We start from the raw sequence: 13,473 nt of genomic DNA on the forward strand, positions 1-13,473 counted from the left end.
TAGTTAAGGTTTCTGTTGCCGTGCTGAAACACGGCAACCAAGACAGTTTGCGGGGTGGGGGTGGGGGGGGGGGGATGGAGGGGGTGGGGGGGATGGAGGGGGGGTGGAGGGGGGGTGGGGGGTGGTTATTTCAGCTCACACTTCCAGGTGTCAATCGATCACTGAGGGGAATCAAGGCAAGAACTCAAACAGGGCCAAAACCTGGATGTAGAAGCTGATGCAGAGGCCATGGGAGGCTGCTGACTTGCTCAGCCTGCTTTCTTTCAGAACCCAAGGCCAGGGATGATGGCACCACCCACGATGGGCTGGGTGCCCCCCCCCCCCCCATCAATCACGAATTAAGAAAATACCCTGCCTTCTTGTCTTCAGCCTGATCTTTTGGAGGCATTTTTTTTTTAATTGCCTCCTCTCAAATGACTTCAGCATGTGTCAAATTGACATGAAACTACCCAGCATACACCTGGATGTTTTGCCTGCATGCATGTCTGCTGGCCATATGTGTGCCTGATATTCATGGAAGGCATCAGATCCCCTGGCACTGGAGTTACACATGGTTGTGAGCTGCCATGTAGATGCTAAGAATCAAACCTGGTCCTCTGGAGGAGCAGCCAGTGCTCGTTACCAGTGAGCCATGCCTACTGGCCCCACGGAATAGCATTCTGACCTTCCAAAAATGGTATTTTCCAGGGCCAGACAGATATGGGTGAACATACTGGACGCCAAGCCTGATAGCTGGACTTCAACCCCTGCAATCCACCTGGTGGAAGGAAAGATCCGGTTGCTGAAAGCTGTCCTCTGACCTGCACATGTGTACTGTGGTACACACACACACACACACACACACACACACACACACACACACACATACACACGCAAATAATAAATATTTTAATAGTAGTTTCTACAAAGAAGTAACTCAGGTACCAGGCAGCGGTAACACACGCCTTTAATCAAGAGGCAGAGGCAGGCAGATCTCTGAGTCCAAGGTCCCCCTGGTCTATAGAGCGAGTTCCAAAACAGCCAGGGCCATACAGAGAAACCGTGACTCGGGGTGGGGGTGGGGGAAGAACTAACTCAGCAATGTTAACCATTGACTGTTGACTCTACATACAAACTATATACACAGCATGCTCCTGAAGGAGAGCGCACACATACATACCGTATACCAGGGGCACATACATACATACTATATACACAGCGTGCTCCTGAAGGAGAGTGCACACATACATACCGTATACCAGGGGCACATACATACATACTATATACACAGCATGCTCCTGAAGGAGAGTGCACACATACATACCGTATACCAGGGGCACATACATACATACTATATACACAGCGTGCTCCTGAAGGACAGCACGCTGGTTTTCATAAAATTCAAGGACCTTTGCAAATGAGTCCCAACCCATCATCATGCCCACAGTAACATGCTATTAAACACAGTCCAGCCAATGCTCTAAGCTCCAGGCTTCTGGGGGGGGAAAGGCAGAGACCATATGTAGCTGGTGGCACCATTTTGAGAGGATCTGGGAACTCTAGTAGATGGGACCTAGCTGGAAGAAGTAGGTCCCTCAGGGTGAGTCCTCATGACCCTGGATCCACACTCCCTTGTTCTTCTCTCCTTCCTGTCTGAGATGAAGAAGCTTCTCTGCCACGTGCTCCTGTCAACGCATGGTCCCAAGTACACCAGGCCAAGGGACCACGCACTGACCCTCCAAAACCTGAGCCATTACTGATCCTTTAAGTCTTTAAGTCTTTCTCTCAGGCGTTTGGATACAGCTATGAAAATAATAACTAAAACAGAAAACTATGAAGGGGGGAGAATTATCCTAAAAAACATACGTTCCAGGCAGAAGGTGGACTACCACATAATATTAAAATTGGGAGGCACGTCCAAAATACAGCGGAAAGCATCCCCACACTCCTGCAGAGGGCTGAGGAATGAACTTGCATTGTGGAGGAAAGGAAAACTGTCCATTAAAACTGTGGGCTGGGAAGATGACTCTCGGTAAAGCGTTGGCCACACAAGCATGAGGACCAGAGTTCAAGACCCCAGAAAATATGTTGAGGGGGAGGGGAGAGGAAGAAAGTAATGGTGGTGGTGCATGCTTAAAGTCCAGTGCCAGGAGGCAGACAACCAGATCCCAGGAGCCTCTGGCCAGCTGGCCTACTGGGTAAGCTCTAAGTCAATAAGAGACCCTGTCTTAAAAATAATCTCAGCACTCGGAAGGCAGAGGCAGGTGGATGGCTGTGAGTTCGAGGCCAGCCTGGTCTACAAAGTAAGTCTAGGACATCCAAGGCCACACAGAGAGACCCTGTCTCGGAAAAAACAAAACAAAACAAAACAAAAACAAAAATAATCTCGGCAGGTGAGGGGTGGGTGCAGTAGGTAAAGGCATTGGTTGCCAAGTCTGATGAACTAAGTTTGACCCCTGGGTCTTAGATGGTTGAAGGGAAGAACAGTTCATAACCCCACACACAAATAAAGTAATAAAATGTTTAAAAATATAAGGTGGGTGATATTTGAGGAACAACACTCAGGGTTGTCCTCTGGCTTCCACACGGGACATGTACACATATATGGAAGTGCACATATATGCACACACACATACACACACCTGAACATACACAAAACACAATAAAGCCCGATAAGCCCTCCATGAACAACATAGGCAGATCTGGATAAACCCTCCCACTGAATCTGTTAGGGTCCTTGACTTCAGGAGACTTTAATAACCACAAGCTGAATCATGGCGATCAGTCGCACAGCTGAGCGATGTATCATTTAGTCTCCCATCAGCTATGCTGTATGTGATGCCTCGGACACGAGAATCACCATGGTAACAGTTACCTTGGTTACCTTTCAGGGAGCCCAAAGCTGTTCTTGTTGAAGACACTGGCTCTTCCTTTTGGGCTGAGCAAGTGTGGGATGGATGATATCGAAGAGGCAAGAACATCACCGTGGGGTGTGTTTGTTTGGTTTTGACAGGATCTCATCATGTATCCTTCTCTAGTTTGCAATTTGCTCTGTAGACTAGACTGGTGTTGAACGGAAACAAATCTACCTTCCTCCCCAGGGCTGGGATTGAATGTATACACCACCGCATGCAGCTATACCGCCAGTTTCTGAGCATGCACTCTGTGAGGAGCTATGAAGAACACCAGAAACATACATGCAGACGCCGGCTGCTTTATTTCTGATCCTCATCGCTGTTCCCCACCCTCAGACCAGTGTGTGTGTGTGTGTGTGTGTGTGTGTGTGTGTGTGTGTGTGTGTGTGTTTCAAACTATAGCTCTGAATGACCTTGTATTTGTCGGAATCCTCCTGCCTCAGCCTCTAGAATGAGCCACCGTCCCTAGCCTACCCTGCTTCTTTATGATATAAAGACCCCCAAAATTTTGACCTGAGAAGGTAGACTTGAGACCTATGCTCACATACATGGCCACTTCCTGAATAAACTTGCCTTTTAAAAAAAGATTTAATTTTACATGTATGAGTGTTTGCCTACATGAATATAAGTGCATCGGATATGTGCCTGGTGTTTAAGGAGACAAGAAAAGGATGCCAGATTCTCTGGGGCCTGAGTTAACAGATGGTTATGAGCCACCATGTTGGTGCTGGAAAACAAAGTCGGGTCCTTTGGAGGAGCAGCCGGTGTTGTTAATGGCTGAACTATCTCTCTAGGACCTGAATAGACTTTCTCTTTTGAAAAATCCATTATTTGTTTTAATTGACCTAGTATACAATAGATAAGAATGAGTCTGGTTTGGTGATGAGGAGTATTTAGCTTCAAGTACTAGAAATGGTGCCAGGCATAGCAGTGTACACTGAAATCCCAGGACTCACAATGCTGGGACAGGAGGCTTTCGGGTCTCAGGCCAGCTGGGCTACATAATGTTTGTGTCCTCGGTAATTCTAGATCCTGGTGGTTGGCAATCAGTATTTGCCATCCTAGGAGGCCAGAGCCTCAAACTCTAAGAGTTCTGAGACCCTTTGAGCTCACCTAACCCACCAAACCAAACACAAAACCCCACAACAGCCCCAACAGAGGACGAGAGAAGCCCAGCCTCACAGGAAGCCATTTTAGACTGAGCCTCCCCCAAAATGGCTAGCCACCGGGCACCTGCTCTGCAGCGATTATCAGACAGCCACGAGGCAGAACACTGCTGTCAAGCTCAGATCTGAGATGGCCCATCCATCTTGACTGCCAGCCCCATTGCCTGGCAGCTGTGCCCTGATGGACACTACTCAGTCTCCTGGTGTTTCAGTGTCTACGGGCACTGAATAAGTGTGTGTGTCGGGGGTGTACAACAATCATAATAACGCCTAAAGTGTTCCTATGTATTCATTTACACAACTAAAGGGCATTATAGGCAGAGCCTGGCAGCGAATACGCACACAGGAAACGTCGACTGTGGTGACAAACGGTGTGCCCACAGCCTTCTCTCCTCTCCTCTCCTCTCCGGATGAGTGTCTCCAGCCCCATCTGCCATCCTGTACACCTCAGAATTCTAAAAACAGCCCCCACGTGCAAGTGAGATGCAGATAAATAGATTCAATATTCAGTGTAGAGTAATGCGCACACCCCCAGTCAGAGGGACCAGCATGTGCCTTAGCCTAGAACGCCCAATGGTACCAGGACTGCTGTGGCCACAGAGTCGCAGCACTGGCTCACAACAGGCTCATGGCTATCTAAAAGCATTAGGGTCTTTCTTCTTTTTCCGTCAAAGCTACTGTCAGCCAATGTTTTTCTAACATATGTTTATGTAACTATTGGAGACCATGAATACATTTACATATATTAAGCGAGCATCTGACTTTGTTGCAACATGTCAGCGTTCTGGTTTTATTTTTCCTAAGTCTGACATCATGTTGGAAATGTGGTACATGTTTTATTTTGGGCCGAGTGATGGATACGACATTAGCCAAGCATCTCCATAGGGGATCAACTAAAGATGTCTGACAAGTGAGTTCGTCTTGGTTTCCTCACATTGGTTTTGTGTACATGTAACCTCAGACAGGTATGGAGGTCAGAGGACCTCTCCCTCCAGCACGTCGGTTCCAGAGACTGAACTCAGGTCCTCAGGCTTAGCAGTGAGCATCTTTACCCGCTGAGCCATCTCAACTGGCCCCAAATGTTTAACTTGCTATTTAATTTTTTTTTTTTCCTAGACGGAATTTCTCCATGTAACAGCCCTGGCTGTCCCAGAACTCACTTTGTAAACCACGCTGGCCTCAAACTCTAGTTCTGGGATTAAAGCCTTGTGCACCTCATCCGGCCACTGTTAACTCTTGATTCTGCCTTTTTCTCATCATCATTTCTGTCCTACAGACGTCAGAGTGAGATCACTGTGTGCCTTTCCATTTCAATTTCTTGTGAGTAAGAACATCTAGAATTATCCTTTCTTCCTTCTATTGGAGTATTTATTTATTTATTTGTTGGCAATAGTTACACTCATAGAAAAAGAGTCCAGGATTTCCTGTCCTGTGTGATTCTTTTTTTTTTTTTAAACTTTATTTTGTGTGGAGGTATTTAGGGGTATTTGGTAACAGCCATATGTATGTATGTAGTGACCAGAGACCCGAAGAGAATATCAGATCCCCTGAAACTGGAGTTAACAGACAATTGTGAGCCATTGTGTGAGGGCTGGGAATCAACCCCTGATCTTCTAGAAGATCAACCAATGCTCTTAACTGCTGAGCCATTTCTCCAGCTTCTTCCTATGTGGGTTTTTTTGTTTATTTGTTTCTTTGGGGGTTTGGGTTTGGTTTTGGTTTTTTCTTTTTTTTTCTTTCTTTCTTTTTTTTTTTTTAGACAGGGCTTCTCTGTGTAGCCCTAGCTGTACTGGACTTGCTTTATAGACCAGGCTGGCCTGGAAGTCAGAGCAATCCACCTGCCTCTGCCCCCTGAGTGCTGGGATCATAGGCACGTGCCACCACGCCTGGCTTCCTATGTGTTTTTTTACCTTGCTTCTTCATGGTCCGTGACACCATCTGAGGTTGTCAGTACAACAAAATCAAGCTGACAGGACGACAGAAGATTGTTCTGTCGTTTTTCTAGGTCTTTGAGCTGCACATCAAATCTGGGGCCAGTCACCCCACATTTGTTTAACATGCCTATGAAGCTGACACTGGTCCCACCCAGCTCTGCTCCTCAGTGTAACCAGGCTTCATCTTCAGTCAGAAAAGCTGAACTGTGCCTATGAGCTTGACCTGGTAAGAACCAGGTAAGAACCATTTGTCTCTTTTCAGCCTCGTTCAGGCTGGTGAGAGCACCAGCCGAGGGCCTGTGAGTCATGGCAACCCAGAAAGATGGCAGCAGGCTGCAGTTCTTCCTTCTCAGCAAGGGAAGGGTGTGGCGCAGCTTTATGTAGGGGGAGCGATGGTGCTAGACTCAAACATTGTGTCCCTGAGCTCACACATAGCTTCACTGAGTCCTCAGAGAGGTGCTTTGAATTGAGTTGAAATAAATCCAACAGAACCAGAACATTACTGCATGGAAGAGGCCAGAGAGGGAAGCAGCTGGGACTAGGAGGGTTGTTTGCATGTGCAGCAATGGATCCCATTAAAGCATTGTCCTCCTCTTCCTCCTCTTCCTCCTCCTCCTCCTCTTTTCCTTCTTCTTCTTCTTCTTCTCCTTCTTCTCCTTCTTCTCCTTCTTCTCCTTCTTTTCCCTCTTCTTTTCCATTTCATCTATTTATTTAGAGACCATTTCTTACATAGGCAGGTTTGTCTTCAATTGAATAAGTAGCTAACGATGACCTTGAATATTTGATCCTCCTGTTTCTGTGCCCTGTTTCTGCGATTACAGATGCACACCACAATACCTACCAAAGCTTCATTTTCTTTTATTGCTTCCCCTTTTGTGGAGGTAGGGGTAAGGAAAGGGGTGTTGTGTAACCCTTGCTGGCTTTATACTTACTATGTGGCCCAAGGCTGGCCTTGAACTCCTGATAGCCATTCCTTTATTCCAGGTACAGAAAACATCCTATCGGTTTTCCTTGTAAGGGTGAAGAGAGAGACAGCATCTTCTGTATCCCAAATAGGCCTCAAAGATTTGTGACAACCTCCTGGCATCAGTTTCCTAAGTGCTAGGGTTATAAGTATGTGCCACATGCCCAGTTAAAACAAGTTTCGTTTATTGCCTGTTGCTGGATCCGAGGGGTTGAAACATAATTTTATAGAGCCAGCACCTTGGAGAAAGTCTTTGTAAACCCCATAGTGACGTGTAGGAATTTTCCAGGGAACTCACTCTGTAAACCAGGCTGGCCTTGAACTCAGAGATCTGCTTGTCTTTGCCTCCAAAGTGCTGGGAGATTAAAGGAGTGAGTCACCACTGTCTGGTTTGTGTCTGCTTTCTTAAGGGGCACTAAAGACCCCAGGAACAGTTATAACCCCAGCACATAAGATGCTCAGGCAGGAGAATCTTGAGTTCTAATCTAGTGTGGGCTACACAGTGGGTTCCAGACTAGCCTGGGTTACATAGAATAACTTTGTCAATAAATAAATAAACTTCCATAGGAATGGTGAATTCCCCACCACCACCCCCCCCCCCCCAAAGAAGCCATAACTTCCTGCAGAAAAAGAGTTAGTACTGAGCATGGGCTTGCACTCCACAGGGGATTCTGGCCCTCACCCACCTCCACCACCACCACCACCCGCTGGCACCATGGGGAGCCACTCTTCTCCTTGCTTGGAGCGCCCTCACCTGACAGCTGACTCAAGGCTGAAAGGAAAAGATAGATGACAAATCAGAAACTGCCAGTGCCCACCAGTCCCCTCCCTGTGGCTTCTATGCCAGACAGGGAGAACAGACCAGGAGAGAGGCCAGGAGAAGGCTCCTGATTAGAAGAAGGAAAATCAGAGGAATCCTGAAACTATGAGGTGATCAGGAGTAGGTCTTGATTCTTTCATCAAATGTTCCCTTTGAAACTGGTTCTAAAATTGATCAGGCCTTGACAGCAGGGAGAACAGAGAACCAGCGATCCGGGGCTAATTGTATCTGCTCCACCAGTCATCCCTGGGTTTCCTGTTAAATAAAGGCTAGAGACACCAACCAGACCTTCTCTGTGGTCTCCTTAAACTACATGGTTATAGGCCCAGAGATGCTCCTCTCCAAGGAACCAGCAACTCTGTGGGTGTCTGGGGAGTCTCAGGATCAGGGTCAGGCACACTGAGTGGCCACCAGGATCTAACCATCTGTGGAGTATCCACAGAAGCCAGGGAGGGAGGGCAAAGCATTGTCTGCCCTGACGGAAGGCGTTCTAGAGCCAAACATGCTGGTGCAGGCCTGTAATCCTAGCACTGGGAGGCCAAAATAGCAGGTACAAGAGTGAGAGGCCAGCCTGGGCTACGTAGTGAATACCAGACCAGCCTGGGATACACAGTGAGTACCAGGCCAGCCTGGGATACAAATGAAACCCTATTTCAGAACTGTCTTAACAAGCAGTGTGTTTGCTATGCAAGCCTGAGCACCTGTGTTCAACTACCCAAATCCCAAGTTAAACAAAACAAAACTGTGATTGCACATGTACCTGTAATCCCTGCCTTGTGAGGATGGGCAGAGGCAGGAAGATCTTTGGAGCTTAGTAGCCACTGGCCTCACTCTAGCTACAGTGCCAGACCCTGTCTCCAAGGGATACGGCAGAGAACAATAGAGCAGGGCACTCAGTGTCTTCTTCCAGTTCCTCGCATGCATACAGATGTAGGTACTGCACACACACACACACACACACACACACACACACACACACACACACACTCCAAAAGCAAGGCAGGCATGGTGCTATACACCTGTAATCCTAACACTTGGGAGGTGAAGGTAGGAGGATCGGGGTTTGAAGTCAACTTTGCCTGCAAAGTGACTTTGAGGCTAGCCCAAGCTATATAAGATCATGTCGAAAGAAAGGAAGGAAGGAAGGAAGGAAGGAAGGAAGGAAGGAAGGAAGGAAGGAAGAGAGCTGGAGCGATGACTCTGGAATTAAGAATACTCGTTGTTCATGCAGAGGACTGGAGTTCAGTTCCCAGCACCCACGTGGCACCTTTCAACTTGCTGTAACTCCAACTCTAAAGGATTGGACCCCTGCTTCCCCGAGGGCACCAGAAACACATGCAATAGACGTACATACATTTTTTTTTAACTTATAAAATAAAGTTTTAAACAACATTCTTTTTAAAGAAGGAAAAAAAAAGTGAAATATCTCAGCAGGTAGAGATGCTCGCCACCAAGTCTGGACCTAATACTGACCTGAGTTGAGTCTCCAGAAGCCATGTGGTGGAACGAGCAAGCTGACCTCTACAAGCTGTCCACCGACCTCCACAGGCATGCGCAGGAACACACAAATTCTGAAGCAACACTTCATCTGAGGCTGAGGCTCAGCATCAGTGAACACGCAAGCTCTGAAGCAACAGAAGGAAGCAGGCCGGAAAGCCAAATGCCCAACGGTGCATTCGGCGCTCAGCGGTAATAAGTCTAGAACGGAAAGGAACTCAAAATGTGTGGGAGGGCGGATGGGGGGAACTGCTGCATCTCCAGGACCAGCTTGTACTTTTTGTTTTGGCACAGTCTTGCTGATCAAAAGCCAATGTTCTCACCACATAAATACCAGATGACATTAATAAGCTCAGTCTCTGAGACGGTACCTGTAATGGTGCCAGGTTGCATGCAAATGGGCTGGGAAACCTGGGAGAGCTTCACAAAAATCAGGGCAAAAGAGATGGAAAGCGACTTTAAAGGTTGAGGGGTGGGGAGGAGGCAGCTCAAAGGCCTCCAACCTGCTCAAAATTTACCTGATTGGTGCCCTCAACCAGAACGGCAGTCTTAGCTAGGGAATTCTGAGTTCCGCCTGCCAAGGGTTGAACGCTGGGGCTTTACTGCCATCTAGTGGATATGATGGGTAATGTTCACTAAAGCTGTAATTACAGAGAGGGGTCTATTTCACGTGTGAGGATGAAAAAGGAATAAAGGCTGTTGGGCTTGTTCATCAACTCATTATCACCCACTTAGTTCAAAGAGTTGGCACTTTGCCCCCCAATTGACACTGCCAAATGGCCAGCCTGAACTAAGTGAAGGCTGAAATCCTCCTCCTTACAATACTGAGCCTCTAGCCCTCAGGAGGTCTCTCTTTGACCCACAGAGCTATCTATGGGCAGAAGTGACAATGGGCTACCAGCCATGGGGAGCGACCAGTGATGCTCAGGGGCGGCAGCCTTCTTCTGCTGCCCGAAGCAGGACGGACTCAGAATGTGGTGGTCGCCTTCAAACTCAGGAGAGCACTTTATCTCTTGGACAAAGCCTTTAATTCCTGCATTCAGGAGGCAGAACAACGCAGGTCCCTGTGAGTTTGAAGCTGGCCATACAGAGCTAAACCCTGTCTCGTAAAAGTGGGGGAGGGGTAGAAAGGAAAAGGTTCTCCAACGGACTTTTGTCAGCAGGTCTTTTTAAAAATTTTTTTTATTAATTTATTCATATTACATCTCAATTATTATCCCATCCCTTGTATCCTCCTATTCCTCCCTCCCTCCCACTTTCCCCCTACTTCCCTCCCCTATGACTGTGACTGAGGGGGACCTCCTTCCCCTGTATATGCTCACAGGGTATCAGGTCTCTTCTTGGTAGCCTGCTATCCTTCCTGAGTGCCACCAAGCCTCCTCATCCAAGGGATGTGGTCAAATATGGGGCACCAGAGTTTGTGTGAAAGTCAGTCCCCACTCTCCACTCAACTGTGGAGAATGTCCTGTCCATTGGCTAGATCTGGGTAGAGGTTTGATGTTTACTGCACGTATTGTCCTTGGCTGGTGCCATAGTTTGAGAAGGACCCCTGGGCCCAGATCCGCCCGTTGTAATGTTTTTCTCATAGTTTCTAGGACCCTCGGGATCCTTCTATTTCCCCATTCTCCCATGCTTCTCTCACCTAGAGTCCTAATAGGAAGTCTTCCCCTCTGAGTCTCCTTTTCCAGAGATATTCTAACCCATACCTTCCAGTGAGGAACGTTAGACCTAACTGCAAGGAAGGAGCAGGTGTGATGCCTGTAATTCCCACAACTCAGGTGAGGCAAGATTGCCACAAGCCAATGTGGCATGTGTAGTGAACTCCAAGACAGCTTGGGCCACGGATTGAGACCCTGTGTCATGGTGGGGGTGGGGGGGGATACACAAACCCTGTAGTGTCTCTCACACGCACATATAGAGGGAGGGAGGGAGAGAGAGAAAGAGCGGTCTGTCTGTCTATCTGTAGTCCTGCTAGGCAACACCAACTCCATACAAACTCAGAACACAGTCCAGAAAACTTCAAGCGGCTATGTGCTTTGCCAGTGCTGATGGATGATGCTCATAGAGGCATGAGGGGCCAGGTAACTTCTCCCATGCCTCAGCTGTGAGCGTCCTCATCTGTATCCTTTCCTACAGTCTTTATAACAAACCCAGAAACATCTTCCAGACTCCTGGGAGCCACTCGAGCAAATTAATCCTGAACACAGAAGAGTGAGAACCGCAGTCTGTAGGAGGTAAGTCAGAACCACAGATCAAACACCCAGGGACCAAACTGACAGCTAAAGTGGTGGGGATCAGTTTCAGATTCTGGGCCTTCAATCTGCAGGATATGGTATTGTCTCCAAGTAGATAGCATGAGAGTTGAGTTAAATTAGAGGTCACTTCGTTGGTGGCCACTAAATGCCACTGGCTCGGTGGTGGGGAAGAAGCCCCACACTTTCAGAGGTCAGAACTCTTCTGGGCCAATTTTGTGAGAGTAAAATGACTATGCATTTAGTGAGGAGTCCTGACACAAGGTCTTAGACTATAGCCTAAGCTTGTCTTAGAATCATGGCAGTCCCCCTGCCTCAGCCTCCAAAGTGTTAGGATTACAGGTGTAAACCACTATGCCTGGCTAGGAACATATATACATATATATGCATGCATGCATGTATACATACATACATACATACATACGTACACACACACATACACACACATATATATGTATGTATGTATTCCCATAGAGTCACATGTTTAAATAATTAGCTATAGGGAGTGGCACTATTAGGAGGTGTAGCCTTGTTGGAGTAGGTGTGGCCTTGTTAGAGGAAGTGTGTCACTGAAGGGGCGGGCTTTGAGGTCTCCTATGCTCAAGCTACACCCAGTGTGGTACGCAGTCTCCTTCTGCTGCCTGCAAATCAAGATGTAGAACTCTCAGCTCTTTTCCAGCACCATGTGTTCCTGGACGCTGCCATGCTTCCCGCCGTGATGGTAACGGACTAAACCTCCGAAACTGTGAGCCAACCCACTTAAATGCTTTTCTTTATGAGTTACTGTGGTCAGGGTGTCTTGAGAGCAGTGAAGCCCTAACTAAGACAATATATGTTCATTTGCATGTGTGTGCCTGTACATGCCATAAGCTGCACGTGGAAGTCAAAGGATAGCTTCTGGAGACCTGGTCTCTCCTACCGTGTAGGTGGCAGTGGCTGGACTCAAGTCAGCAGGCTTGGCAGCAAGTGTCATTACCAGCCCAGGAATATGTGTTTGTTGAGCATTTACTCCATGACAGGTAATGTAGGCAAAACCGTGTTATTTCTCCCTCACAACAAACCCCATTGGAAGCCGGGTGTGGTGGCGCACGCCTTTAATCCCAGCACTTGGGAGGTAGAGGCAGGCGGATCGCTGTGAGTTCAAGGCCAGCCTGGTCTACAAAGTGAGTCCAGGACAGCCAAAGCTAACACAGAGAGACCCTGTCTCGAAAAAAAACAAAACAAAACAAAACAAAAAAAAAACAAAAAAAAAAACAAAAACAACAACAACAACAACAACAACAAAACAAACCCCATTGGGTTATGACTTCTTGAGAAGGCAGTCTAGAAGGAGTCATGCTTTTTGGTTGGTTGGTTGGTTTGGTTTGTTTTGGTTTGTTTTGTTTTTAAGAGACAAGGGTTCTCTGTGTAGCCTTGGCTGTCCTGGACTCACTTTGCAGACCAGGCTGTACTCGAACTCAGGCCGTCCTCGAACTCAGAGATCTGCCTGCCCCCACCTCCCCAAATGCTGGGATTAAAAGTGTGCACCACCACCAACTGACAGGAGTCACATTCATTTTCATTGTCTTTCCACTTTTTTTTAAAGTACGTGTATTTATTGTGTATGTGCATGTGTCTAGGCACACACATGCTATGGCATGTGTGTAGAGATCAGAAGATCACGTTCAGGACTTGGCTCTCATCATATGGATCCCAGAGATCAGACATGGCAGCAGGTGCCTGCAGCATTCACTGCACCGTCTCACCAGCTTCGCCATCCCCCTCTCCAGTCAGTACAAAACCAGGCGAATGTAAGCACAGCCTACCAACCTTTATGGCCTATAATACCCATAATCCTTCATGACCGTACCTCACTTTCCTCTTGTGTTTGTTTTTACTGAGACAAGGTCTTACTCTGTATTTCAGGTTGGCCTCAGAAGTCATGGACTCCTCCTGCCTCCCACATG

The 13,473-nt window shown here is 47.5% G+C and overlaps 1 long non-coding RNA gene across 1 annotated transcript in view; it reads left to right on the forward strand.

The window, feature by feature from the left end:
* The first annotated feature begins 12,078 nt into the window (after nt 1–12,078).
* LOC311587827 overlaps nt 12,079–13,473 on the forward strand; it is a 48,090-nt gene continuing 46,695 nt past the window's right edge. The window contains exons 1-3 of the long non-coding RNA XR_014775982.1: nt 12,079–12,272; nt 12,454–12,546; nt 13,147–13,317. This is a non-coding gene — a long non-coding RNA (uncharacterized lncRNA). The remainder of the gene's footprint in view (nt 12,273–12,453; nt 12,547–13,146; nt 13,318–13,473) is intronic.

Source organism: Acomys minous, assembly GCF_964271855.1.
Source record: "Acomys minous genome assembly, chromosome: 17".
Classification (NCBI taxonomy): domain Eukaryota; kingdom Metazoa; phylum Chordata; class Mammalia; order Rodentia; family Muridae; genus Acomys; species Acomys minous.